The sequence below is a fragment of the Mandrillus leucophaeus genome, unplaced genomic scaffold (genome assembly GCF_000951045.1).
Source record: "Mandrillus leucophaeus isolate KB7577 unplaced genomic scaffold, Mleu.le_1.0 Scaffold1211, whole genome shotgun sequence".
NCBI lineage: Eukaryota > Metazoa > Chordata > Mammalia > Primates > Cercopithecidae > Mandrillus > Mandrillus leucophaeus.
Window position 1 is genome coordinate 163,479 of NW_012100444.1, and position 13,841 is coordinate 177,319.

Here is a 13,841-nt window from a genome sequence, read left to right on the forward strand (position 1 = left end):
AGAAACTAATATATAACACTGCCCACACACTTTAGGTCAGCATACACAAAAGATAAACTAACCAATGTTACATTTTCTCGGGGCTAAGTGAATCTCATCATTTAATAAATGCCATGGAAATTCAGAGGGAAGTATGAATTAAAGAAGCCTGGAACTTTTGAGAAACATATTATCTGAAACTCTCTTCAACAATAGCACAACAATTATTGAGTCCAGGTATATGTCAGCATGTTCTATATGATTCCCACCTCCTATAAACGTGTGATATATAACTTAATTTTCATAGCTTTATATACAATTTTAAGAGAACGGTAAATAGATGATAAATAGATGATATTGACAACTTGCTCTTTAATCACTTGGACACTGATTTAACCCAATCACAAAAAAAGTCTTGCACAATCACTCTGGCGAAAGCTGCCACAACTACTGCCTTCCATATTATCCTGTTCTATTTTCTTTCTTATTAGTAGATAAGATGAACTTCCTTATTTAATGATCTATGTTAGGGGTCAGCAAACTATATGGCTTATAGAACAAACCTGGCCCATACTCTATTTTTGTAAGTACAGTGTTATTGGAACACAGACACGCAAATTCATTGCTAAAACAATAGAGGTAAGTAGTTGTAACAGAAACCATACACCCCACAAAGCCTAAAATAGTTGTATCTGGCCCCCTTGGTCTATGTATTTATTTCTGTCTTCCCACTCCCAGAACATAAAAACAAGACTGTTTTGTTCACTGCTCAATTCACGACACCAGTTCCAGGCACATAGTAGGTAATTACTCTCTGCTACTGACAATCAACAGGCATAATAGGAGGTAAATAAATTGTGTTAACATGTACCCAAAGTTCTTAACTCAGCCGTACATCTGAAATCAATGCTTTCTGGGTATATTTGCAATGAACTCACGTAAAGAAATTTGTAAATGGCCAAAGAATGCTCCAGAAAGGATCTTGACCCAAGGAACAGTTTTAATATAATGTCTTGGTCTCTAGGAAAGGTTTACTGTGGGCAGAGCCCTATATTTTTTATAGTTCTTCTATCCTAAATGAGGCATGTACTAAATCATGAGGCAGACCTAGAACTGAGAATCTGGATAACATCTGGAGAATAAGAGCTTAGGGTAACAAATTTCTAAAAACTTGCTGTTAGGAGCACCAGTCTATGCTTTTTATTAATTTATTTGACTCTTGTCAGTTGATATTACCTGTTTTTTTAAATAACAATAAAAAAGAAACTCACTACAGCGGTAAAATGTTAAAATACTATTTCCCATCACTCTCTTTTGGTTTCTGTGCGTAGCCCCCAATTTTATTCTACATAACATTGTCACCGAAGAAACCACACATTAACAAGCAGAAATTCTAATATTTTGAAACCCAGTCAATTCCTCTATGCCAGGCATGTGTATCAGAATAAGCCAAAATCAACGTGTTGCTTTTCTGTTATTGTTTGCAAGACAAAGATGAACTTAACGGTGTTTCCATTTTAAATAACCAAAACACCAAGATGGAAAGCCTCACCCAGCAGATAATAATATACATATCTGGAATTTCATGAGATAGGTCCCCAGACTGAGCTGCCACTCTCTTGACCTACACATTCTCCAAGCCAAAACGGTGGGATGCTATTCCTCCAACTTTATACCATTTCAATTCATTATCTGCATTACAGCCTGCAAGATTTAAAATGCAGTATACTCATGTTTCTCCTTGTCTAAAAATTATTCAGAATTTCCTTATTGACTTTAGGAGAAAGCCAAAGCTTTCATCATACAGGTAGCTCTCCATGAGCTGGCTCTGTGTGTCTGCCTGGCATCATGTCTCCCTTGCTACACCAGCCCCTCACTGCCCACTCCTCCTCTTGTTCTCAAGGCTGCACTTCTACAGTTCTGATGAGGTCTCACTCTTTCTCTTCCCTTCATTCCTCCTCTGTTACTTCTGGGCCTTTTTGTATGCTGTTTCCTTTCTTTCTGATTCTGATTGAAACACTTTCACTTTTACTTTGTTTAGCCAACATGTGCTTATTCTTTGAGTCTCATCTCAGACATTACTTTCTGCAAATACCCTTTCTTGACTCTTGACGTCCACATTAACAGCAAAAGAAATGTATTGCATGAAAGATTCATGAAAGGAAAATCTCTACCTTAAGTTTGATGTTAAATTGGTATCTCCTCAAACAGAATCTCAGTTCTTAAAGTCAACATACCAAATACTGCCTTTAGTACTTGCCCATGCAATTCAGTTTGGGTCTCCCAATATTCAAGCGCTTTGCTACCAAAAAAATCTAGGAGTTGTTACTTTAAGAAAATGCCTTGTTTAAAACATCATACTAACTACATTTCCATGAAACATATGTCTTGTTTTGAAAGCCTTCACTTTAAGAAAATCAGAAAGAGATCATGTTTGAAGATAAGTCATTTGTAGTAGCTCTAACACCTAGTAATTTGAGACAGTTCTGGGTTATTTTAGAGAAATACTTGTAACAGCAAATAAATTTGGAGATCATTGAACATAAAATTGCACAAAAGGCTGGGCGCAGTGGCTCATGCCTGTAATCCCTGGACTTTGGGAGGCTGAAGAGGGCCAATCACCTGAGGTCAGGAGATCAAGACCAGCCTGACCAATACGGTGAAACCCCATCTCTACTAAAAATACAAAAATTAGCCGGGTGTGGTGGCACACTCCTGTAATCCCAGCTACTTGGGAGGCTGAGACAGAATTGCTTGAACCCAGGAGGCAGAGACTGCAGTGAACTGAGATTGCACCGTTGCACTCCAGTCTGGGCAACAAGAGCAACACTCCATTTCAAAATAAAATAAAATAAAAGTGCACATAAAATAAAAATGGAGCTCTTATGTATTTAATTGGGAATGTCTAGGAAGCACATGCCAGTTGGGAAGCACATTACATACATCAGTGCCTCCCTCACTAGCCTCTGGTTATGTGAAAATTGCTGGAATCTAAATGCTTAAAATGGTCTTTGCCACTTTTTTTTATAACCTGCTGTGGAAGGGGGGTCAGGAAGGAGATCATGTTGAAATGATGATCAAGTGAAAGAAACTGATCTGAGAAATGCAAACAAAAACAAGTAGAAAGGGCAATCTTGCTTCAGAGAGAAAATATTTCATAGCAAATAAGCCCCAAGGAGAGTGCCAATTCCAGCCTTGTACAGATCTGGCAAGACTTGACGGTGTTCTAAAGAGGAGAGATTAAGATTGAGGTGTGACATTGGACATAAAGAGCAAAGATGACTGGAGCATAAGTTCCATCCTTGGAAAAGTGCTTGAAATTAGGCAGGGAAAACCGGGCCCAGATGTGAGTAATGAGACTCAGGAATGAAGATATCTTGGCAAGCCTCCTTGCCAAAAGTCAGAAGGGCCAGAGGACTGAGGTTATTCTGGGGAATACTGGGAAAATGAACCGCGACCACAGACAGAAGGCTGCAGCCTCTAGGAGGAGGAAGAACTAAGAAGTTGGAACTATGTAGCCTCTGCTGGCCTCCAGGTGTTTCAGCCCTAGGTGCCAAGGAATGAGAAAGCCTGAATCTCTTAGCATTCTCCTGGAACTTCCTGAGTTCAAGAGTGGAAGGAGAGATGACCCTGGAAGGGGTTATACACACTAAAGCTCCCTCTCTTTATTCTAGGACTGAAAAAGAGCCCACTGGGGTAGCTCAGCTCCAAATTATTTCTTTGGACATTGCAGAGTGTGAGAAATGTAGGAAGCATGCTTTGCTCTTGATTTTATTGCATTTAAACTTTAAGTAGGATAATGCCAATGCTGTCATTCGATACCTGCATTTAGAAAGAAAAACAAATCAAAATGGGGATGCTACTGCCAAAACTTAGCAAATTATCCTCCCTCCTTATACTCATCTCTGGGAAAAGATGGAAGGCAGAGGAAAGGAAAGAAGAGAACTCTGCATGATTTTTAGCCCTTCCAAATGGAGACCTGAACTTCCTTCAAAAAACTATCATGCAAACTCCATTACAAACCTCCAGAATAAAATCCATGATGCCTACGGAAATCATACTAACTTTAGCGATATTTTTTTGAAATTTATTCTAAAATAAGAATTATTCCTAGGGTTTTTAGAAAATACCACCTCGTCTATATAGTCCAATACACACACCCCTTTAAAAGATACTGATGAAAAGTAAAAAACAAAAAACAATAATTTTATAAGACACAAGGAGAACAGCAGCAATTTCAGTAGTGAAAATAACAGAGGTACTCATATTATTTGAAGAAAACCTGTCAGCCAACATCTTCCTCTTAAACCAAGTGACACCTGAATAGTGAAAGGGGGAAACTTAACACCAGCCAGCAAGAGGGGTTCCATCGACTTTGGTGACGAATGGGGGTCAGGGCTCTCATGGTCAGATTAGCTCCACAGACTTAGGTTTCATGTTCATTTACAAGTAACTTGCTTCATAAGTCTATACAATGCCTTTCAACAGCTCCAAGAAAAGTCATGTCTGGTGTTTCTGTCACACAACTGAGTTATACTTGCATCTTGTACGACACATTTGCAGGTCTGTTGAAGGAATTTTAGAAGTAGATTTTCAGAAACTCACATCTGGTCTTTGTCAATTATTAACGGGGATAAGAAATTAAATTATATTGAACTGTCAAAATAACTAGTGGTATATGACCGATATTTACATTATTAAGCATTATCTTTACAAGGAAACAGAACCTACAAAGAAATCACATCCTCAAGATTTCTAACAGTTCTTTCAAATAGCACACCCTCATGTATGTGATGAATGAATGACAAAGTAAATGATGGACAAGGAAATACATTTAACCGTGCTCTTTTAGAAATCTAAACATTCTCATAATGTAGTTTCAATATACATTCATCTAGTTTGAAGTAGAATTTATAACACAGGGTTTCTATTATAACTATTATAACAGACAAGACTTTCTCAAGTAAGCTGTGCTTTCTAGATATAATAATTAATATTTAAAAACTAAAAATGAGCCAGTTTTCCCGCGTGCAATGCAATCTCAGTACATCAAAATCAAGTCCCATTCCATTTCCATCCTCTCTAACTCTCATCATACTGAAGTGTTAAAACATGACTGATACATCTGGAAGTTTGGTATGGTGTCAGGAGCAAAAATGTGGTAGAGGTCCATAAGGTTCCTTTTGCATTAAACTACAAATAGGAGTAGAAATGAGACATTCTGAAATTATATAGTGTTTCATTTTTTATTCTATAAGTGTATTGTTTCAAACATTTGAAAGCAAAGACCAAGATGATATTGCATACAGAAGCTAAAACCCAGATTTATACAAACAATTTTTAACAGGAAGCTCAACATTCCTGGAGCATAAGAATTTTACTAAGAAAATGACAAATATTATATTACTAGGTTACTGTCTTCTAACTACCCACAATAAATCTGAGATTGCCATTTTTAAAAAGTATCATGGGAAAAACAAAAGAAGAAAGTGTTTTAGTACCTCATGAAGAAAAGGTAAAATACGAACTTTTGAGTGCCCAACTTCCCTCATTTGACTAAAGGCCAAGGCACCACAGTGAAAGCAAAGTGGAGATTTGCCCATTAATTATCTAAGTAATTACCTTAAATGTCTGCTTTGCTTTGGCTGTGGAGATATAGTCACAACCATGAAGACCCTACTGAAACAAGAAGATATTAAGTTCATAAAATGCTCTCCATCTTCAATGAAGAAAGGTACATGAACGCCACCTAAAAATGCAAATTGTGATCTTTTGTGACAAAACTAAAGAAAAGCTTTTTGAAACCAACGAGAATAACTATTTCTATATTTTTCATATCTTGTAGTGAAGTTTCATTGCATAGTAATCCATATTAAATAATATGTGAGACATATATACTCTGAGAATCACCGGCTACATTGACTGTTGGCAGTTTGAAATATATATGTTAGAATTATCTTTCTTCTGGGGTTTTAGTCTCCTGTTCCAAAATAAAAGATACCTGTAAGGAAATATTTTTTGCTTAAGATGACAGATATCAAGTCTGTGTCTCAATTCTACAAGAGAAACATATCAGACTCTAGAGAATGTCTAATAAAGTCCTAGAGAAAATTGTTAAGTAAATGAAACGTTTAATTTCAATATAAAACTTTCTACTTTGGGGAAATATCCTACTATATTGTTCTGAGTTCCCTCTCACCTCACTCGTGTTGACCCCTTGCTTCCTGTCTAGGCCCTACCACTGTATTATGAAAGTAATGAACCTACCATTGCTATTTATTTATTTATTTATTTAAACTTCAGTTAAGTTCAGGGTAGCTGTGTAGAAAGTGCAGGTTTGTTACATAAGTATACATGTGCCATGGTATTTTGCTGCACCTATCAAGCTGCCACCTAGGTTTTAAGCCCTGCATGCATTAGCTATTTGTTCTGATGCTCTTCCTCACCTCACCTCCCCTACTCCCACAGGCCCCAGTATGTGTTGTTCCCCTGCCCTTGTCCACATGTTCTCATTGTTCAACTCCTACTTATGAGTGAGATCATGTGGTGTTTGGTTTTCTGTTCCTGTGTTAGTTTGCTGAGGATGATGGCTTCCAGTTTCATCCATGTTCCTGCAAAGGATATAACCTCATTCCTTTTTATGGTTGCATAATATTCCATGCCTACAATTTGTTTCAATGGCAAAAACTGCAATTACTCTTGCACCAACCTAATATTTACCCTCAGAAAGTTATATGACACAGGAGGCACTCTTTTCTACTCTACCACTTTCTTTTGTTGTAATTAAAAATGTTATTTAAGTAGCATCTTAAGCTCACAATTAGAAAGATTAACTCAAAATTAGAGATTCCAAACTCACAAGGAGACAGTTTATCTGAAAGGTAATTTGTTGAAAGGCTTTCAATAGGAATCAAAGGATATGTTTCAGATTTTCTGACTAAGCATCAGGATAACAAAGTTAAGTCATCTTTGGGAAAACTGTTTCCCCTCCCATGATTAGATAGTATTATGGCTGTAATTTTTAAAATTTACTATTTAAGGCTACTTTCCCTTTTGTCTTTAGAATATTTCATCTTCACTTTTCCTCTAGTTAATATATGTATACATGTTATCTATCAGATCTATGAATGCTGTACATGAGGGAAGAGACTGTTCATGTCGCTGTTGCCAAGCTGTCAATTAAATTTCAGGTTCATCTGGAATTCTTTCAGTACTTATTGGTGGATTTATTTTTGTTACAAGATGTTGGGGAAATACAGGAGATAAATAAGCTCTTCAAGGTTGGACATGTTATTCCTCGCTGTGCTCCTTAGAATGCATGCCCCTACCTGCTTGTCATGTTGGCTGTAGGTTGTTAGAGAAATAGTAGGAGGTATGAAGGTGTTTTGTAAACATCAACATAGGAGAGGAGTTTTGTGATACATATCTTGTGGTTCTAAGTGCCTCCCTGGGCAATGCTAAAGCCCACCTTAGGTTAAGTCCTACCAGGTGGACAGACAATGTGATGTGAATAAAATTGTGTGCCATATGAGTTTCCATACTTTTTCTATTAACTCTGGACCTCATTAGGAACATAAAGAGTTCCTTAAGATCTTAGCATGATTACCAAAATAGAGTCCAGGACTGAGTAACATTAGCATGCATAACACAGTGGTAGATGAAGACAAATTAATGTGTTACTTTGTCTGCATGCTACAGTTCTGGAATGAAATTCTTAGAGATCTTATGCCTAATGCAAAAGTTAGAAGACAAATTTGAAATAAGACCTGCCCTTTATCTGCCTTTAAATGAGATCTTAGAAAGACTATTCAATCGTCTCTGCATTCCCCTATAGTCTATGAAGCTAGATTTTAGGAAAAATATGATAAATGAACTATGTTGAGAGTGAAAGTTAGAGACTGTGAACCAAGGTATCCGTTTCTGAGAAAGGGAACTAATAAAACGTTGGATAGGTTGGTTTGGCAACAAAAACGAAAGGTCAGGAAGCCCATTACAAGGTGAAGTCTCAAATAATTTGTTCCCACGGAGTTTGTAGTCCCTTAAAACTTGCTAAAGAGAAGGCAGTTTATCATAATTGGCGAGAGTGTTTGAAGGGCAAGGTGTGAGTGTGGGGCTGGGAGATTAGAAGCTGGCATGAAAAGCTGGTGTGTAAAAGAGAGAGTGATGTAAAAGAAAGCTACAACTGGGAGATGAATAGCACCTTGATGTAGTGATTTCTAAATTGCTGGCGTTTGTTTAAAGAAAGAGACAAAATGCCATTAAATAACTTGCCAGGGTTTTTGTTGTCATTTTGCTTTGTTGTTGTTTTAATAACATCTGGAATTTCTTTATAAAAGAAAATTGAATAATATATCTTTAGGACAATATGTAACCCAAATTTTCACACACTGCTCCTCCCAAAACCTACCTAAAGAGCTCCTTAAGATCTTATTCTGCTTCTAACAAGATGGCAGACTATATCATGAAACACTGTACACTGAGCCTTCAAATGAAAATGTTAATACACCGTTTCAGTGAACTAAAAGTTGCATGTGAATCAGTAAACCTCTTGCAATGGAAGGACTAGCTGTTTAGATGAAGGAGGTGCCTGCTGGGTCCAGGACCAAGATTATGTGTTTTTATTGAGGAGGTGAAATTCAAAATGTCAAGTATTAAAGGGAAATGCAAGGCAAGCTCTAAAATGACCAATCATGTAGAAACTTAACTCACTAAGTTTATGAAAAAGATAGCACTAAATGAGTCCTAATTTATCATAGTGAATCTTGTAACAGCAGCATTTCTACCACGCTTGACTATGTTCAACACAAACTCAAAATGGCCACACGTGCAAAGCATATTTCTTAATGAATCTAGCTACATCCTACTTATGCAACTTGAGCCCATGGGAGAACTATAGACAATTTATATGACAGTTATTTCACAGGATTTTTTCTCTGGCAACTAGAAGACATCAATTATTCAATAACAAAACGCATTGTGCATAATTATTTCATTTCTTTCCCCTTTGCAAAAAAATCATTCACATATCAGTATAGAACATATAAGCCAAGAAATATTCTTGTCAGAATGTCTACAAAAAGATAAAAGAAAAATCTTACACACATTGCGAGTAGACATTATTATGTGTTGTTTACTTTGTAATTTAAGGAAAACAATGCCAAAATCAAAAACACAGTGAGCAACTATTTTCACTTACATAAAGTTTAAAAAAAAAAAAAACTTTAAAAGGAAATTTTATTGTGTGAAGTTTAAATCATATAAAATTTAGATATAAAATTTTCATAATATAATTAAACCTGGATCAATCACTTACTAACAGGATTACTTTAGGAAAATTACTAAATTTCTGTTAGCTGCAATTTCCTCATCCATAAGTTTTATAAATTAGCAATCACACTAATTTTTGTCATAGAGTACTAACGAAGCTAAATTGAGATAACGTATAAAATGAAAGTACTTTACAAACAATATAAAAGAAAGATATCTGTACTGCTATCAAGAAACAAGACAAAAACAGTTAAGAAAAAATGTTACGTAAAAATTACTTGACGCTTAATTTTAGGAAACTTGTTTTCAAAGCATTAGTTGCTATGCCAACGTTTTCAGTTTGTACTTGGTCATATATTTAGTTTAGACCCTTTAATAAAAGTAAACAATGATACAAAATGCAAATTCATCTCTACGCTATACCATAGCATGCTCAGAAAATCCTTCCATGCCTAATGAAATTAAGAGGATTTAATCTTGACTGACCAAAGGCCATAAATATAAGTTTATAATTGTAGTAAATTGTAAATGTTCCTTAGTTTCTTCATTCCTAGAATAAATTTTTGTTTCTGGAAGACTTTTCAAGTAAAGAAAAGAAAATCAACAACTATACTGAACTATACTGAACTACTGAACTATTCTTGTTGGGTTTTCTAGTTTATGTTGTTGTTGTTATTGAGGCTGTTTTGTAAGATTCTGTTTCCTGGGTGCTTTTTTTGTTTTGTTTTGTTTCATTTTTTTGACTCTAGAATAGGGATTGGCTGTTAAATTCCTTGTTTTGCCAAAGCACAAAGGCAAAGGAATAAGCAAACTAGGAGCCATGCATCGAGTATAGGTAAATTACTACTGGATTTTAAAAGTTGAGCAGTAATACTTACAAAATGACATGCCAAATGTCATATGGTCTGAAATGGAATGAATAGCATATAATTAAAACTGGGGGCTCTGACATCAGATACATTAAATTCAAATAAAGGCTTTGATGTTTACTGACTGTGTAATCTCTGACACGCAATTAACTCTCTAACACTTAATTTCCTTATTGTTACTATTAGGATAACAACAGTGCCTACCTCAAAGAGTTGTGAGAGTTGGGAAAAAAAAAAAAAATTCAAGGAAAGCACTTAGACATCAGATACACAGAAAGTATTTGGTGAGTGTTAAATAGTATATGATACAGTTTAGATATTTGTCTCCCACCCATGTCTCATGCTGAAATGTAATCCCCAATGTTGAAGCCGGGACATGGTGGGAGGTGTTTGGATGATGGGGGCAGATACCTCATGAATGGCTTGGACCATCCCTTTGATGATAAGTGAGTTATCGCTGAGTTCACAGAAGATTTGGTCATTTAAAAGTGTGTAGCACCTCCCCTCCCACTCTCTCGTGTTCCTACTTTCACCGTGTGAAGTGCCCGCTCCCTCTTTTTCTTCCACCATGAGTAGAAACTTCCTGAGGCCTCCTACGAAGCAGATGCTGCTTTCTGTACAACCTGCGGAACCATGAGCCAATTAAATCTATATTCTTTATAATTACTCAGTCTCAGGTCTCTCTCTCTCTCTCTCTCTCTCTCTCTCTCTCTCCTCCTTCCTTCCTTTCTTTCCTTTCTTTCGTCTCTCTCTGTCGCCCAGGCTGGAATGCAGTGGTGCGATCTCGGCTTACTGCAAGCTCTGCCTCCCGGGTTCACTCCATTCTCCTGCCTCAGTCTCCCAAGTAGCTGGGACTATGGGTGCCCACTACCATGCCTGGCTAATTTTTTGTATTTTTAGTAGAGACAGGGTTTCACAGTGTTAGCCAGGATGGTCTCGATCTCCTGACCTTATGATCTGCCCGCCTCATCCTCCCAAAGTGCTTGGATTACAGGCGTGAGTCACTGCCCCCAGTCAATCTCAGGTATTTCTTTATAGCAATGAAATAATGGCCTAATGCAGTAAATGTATATATAAATATAGGATAAAAAGGTGGATTTTTCCACAACATTTTTAAGTTGGGATTTCAATTTCAGTTGTAGAAAAATCAACCTGAGATCCCTGTTAAAATCAGTTAAAATGCCAAATCATTGGACCAATTCAACTCTCTACTATATTGTTGCTTTTCACTATACACACATGTATTTCTGTATTTTTTTGTGTGTGTATGGAGGTGTGTGTCTATCTGTATAATATATACATACACTATATATATATACATATATATACACACACACATCACTAGGTATAAAATACACATATATGGAACAAATTTATCTAAATGGCAGGAAGGCCATAGCAATGTAGAAATCCGAATGCAGATTATAGAAGCTGTGCAGTTTTTTCAATGAAGTCATTTGACTTTTCAATGCTTCCTTTAGTTTATATAATTTTGATTTGTGGCCAATGAAAAAGCAATTGTACATTGATTCTAGATACAGCGTAACGGCAAAAGAAAAGTATTCAAACTAAAGTAAGGTGGCATGTGTATTGTACAACTTAAAACCATAGTTAACCTTGCTAACTGAGTTGGAGATGAGTAAGAATGCTTATCAGGGCAAGTGAAAGTAGACACTATTGAAAAATCTACTCATTGCTAAATGGCCAATAGTGGTAAGTTTTTAATGAAGAATAATTTTTGGTTTTGAGCTTATATTTATTTAATGTTTTTCACATTTAATATGTCAGTGGAAGAAGAAATGAGTTATCTAACTTAATTTAGAATATAGAAAACTGCCCAGATGTATTATTAGGTTGGTGTAAAAGTAATTGTGGTTTTTGCCATTACTTTTAACTATTGTAATAAATACCAAATTTCATTGTCTTTCTTGCTTTTTGAAAAAAATGGATGTAGTTTCAGGGTGCAGTTCTTGACAAAGTTTGTTTTGAATTTTTAAGATTTTTTTAAAGGTTTTCAACCTGAAAGGGTAACTCTCAGAAAAAAAAATTACCTGAATTATTTACAGCAATGGTTAGTTACTTAAACTGCATTTATCTAAAACATATGCCTTTCTTAGACACTATAGGTTAAGAGTATTTATCAATATCTGCAAAGTCCTTTGAGATACATTTTACCAAAGTGTCGTCAATGGATGATAAAACAAATGAGAGTGTCTTTAGTGAAGCAAAAACATGAAAGAATTAAAAGCTAAAAGCATTTGAACATATTTAAAAATACTATTACTTGCATTTCCTGAATTAGTGTTTAGTTTTGAGGCAGTTGGGAAAACTGAGTTTGGAAATAGCACTCATATTTCTCTTACTATGGCTTAGAGCACTATAAATGTCTGAGGTTTTATATACCTCAGAAGCAAACACACCCATATTTTCCCCCTAGAAACAAATCTAGGCATTAATATAATTTTAAAATTGTATTCATTGTTCTCATACATTGCTAAATTAGATGATCTGTGTGTATGTGTGTGTGTGTGTGTGTGTGTGTGTGTGTTTTAAGGAATTGTTGACTTTCAGCTGCTGAGTAATGGCTGCTTCTGCAGCGTTTCCACTAAGGATAAATGGAGGTTTTAACTTCCTTGCTAGTTGTTTAAAACTCCTTTACATTTTCACACAACAGCCCATTTTTCATCACTAGGAAAAATATGAAATTTGAACCATGCTACGTTTTATTCACAGTAAATCAGCATGTGTCATAAGAGCAAAAAGGAACGTAATATCACTCACTATCATGGACCTTTCGTTAGAGCAAGTCCCAGAAGACATTGCCAAGTTCAGTTGCTATAGCAACCGAGCTCTGGTGCCTCTCTTGCTTGGTTTGTTTCAGAGAGTTGATTTTTACCACACAGGCATAATCCTGAAGAATTTTTATGCTAAGGAAGAAATTACACAGAGTCAATAACAATGTGTGTGACCTTTCTATTGATCGGTGATGATTTAATTTAAAAGTAGTACAAAGGAGGTTAACGCCATAACATTTCAAATCCCTTTGCTGACTTCCAATTAAATTATTCATTGTCTTTTCTTTAGGCCCCTCAAGTACTCATATTTCTTAACTAGAAAAGTACTCGTAAGCCACTGGAGGGTCAGTATGGAATTTCATATTATTTTACCCAACTGTGAAGATCTGCTATGAAAATATCTTGAAATAATACCAATATACTTAAAAAAAAAAAAAAAAACTACTATTAGCAAGAGAAGACTCAACAAGACTATACGAGCAATATGGGAGAATTATCTTCTGATTTGTATTGAAAAGATATCAGGATGGATAACAATATGTCTTATTATAGAATGCTAGTTAATTTTGCCTATTAAGGAGATAGACCACATAAAGCATTTTATATAGTGTCCATCATACAGTAACAAAAATATTATCATACGTTTTATCCTGTCATAATATAGTCAGGCAAATATATTATATATCTTTACATTAGGCACTATTGATTATGCAATAGAATACCCTTTGGATACTGAATACTTTTAAAGTAAAAATGGTATAAAAATACTTTACTATGGTTGAGCATGAAATATATTATAAAATATATTATAAAAATATATTTCTACACAAAGTTATTTTATATGTAAATATAATTTAAAAGCCTATTTTTTCACTTACAATGACATCTTAAGCATTTCCTTCCAACAATACATAAAAGTCTTCAAAATGAT

The 13,841-nt window shown here is 35.6% G+C and overlaps 1 protein-coding gene across 2 annotated transcripts in view; it reads right to left on the minus strand.

Moving 5' to 3' along the window:
* Nucleotides 1-13,841, minus strand: part of GAS2 (growth arrest-specific 2) — a 145,991-nt gene that overhangs the window by 36,152 nt on the left and 95,998 nt on the right. The gene's annotated exons all lie outside the window — the stretch shown is intronic.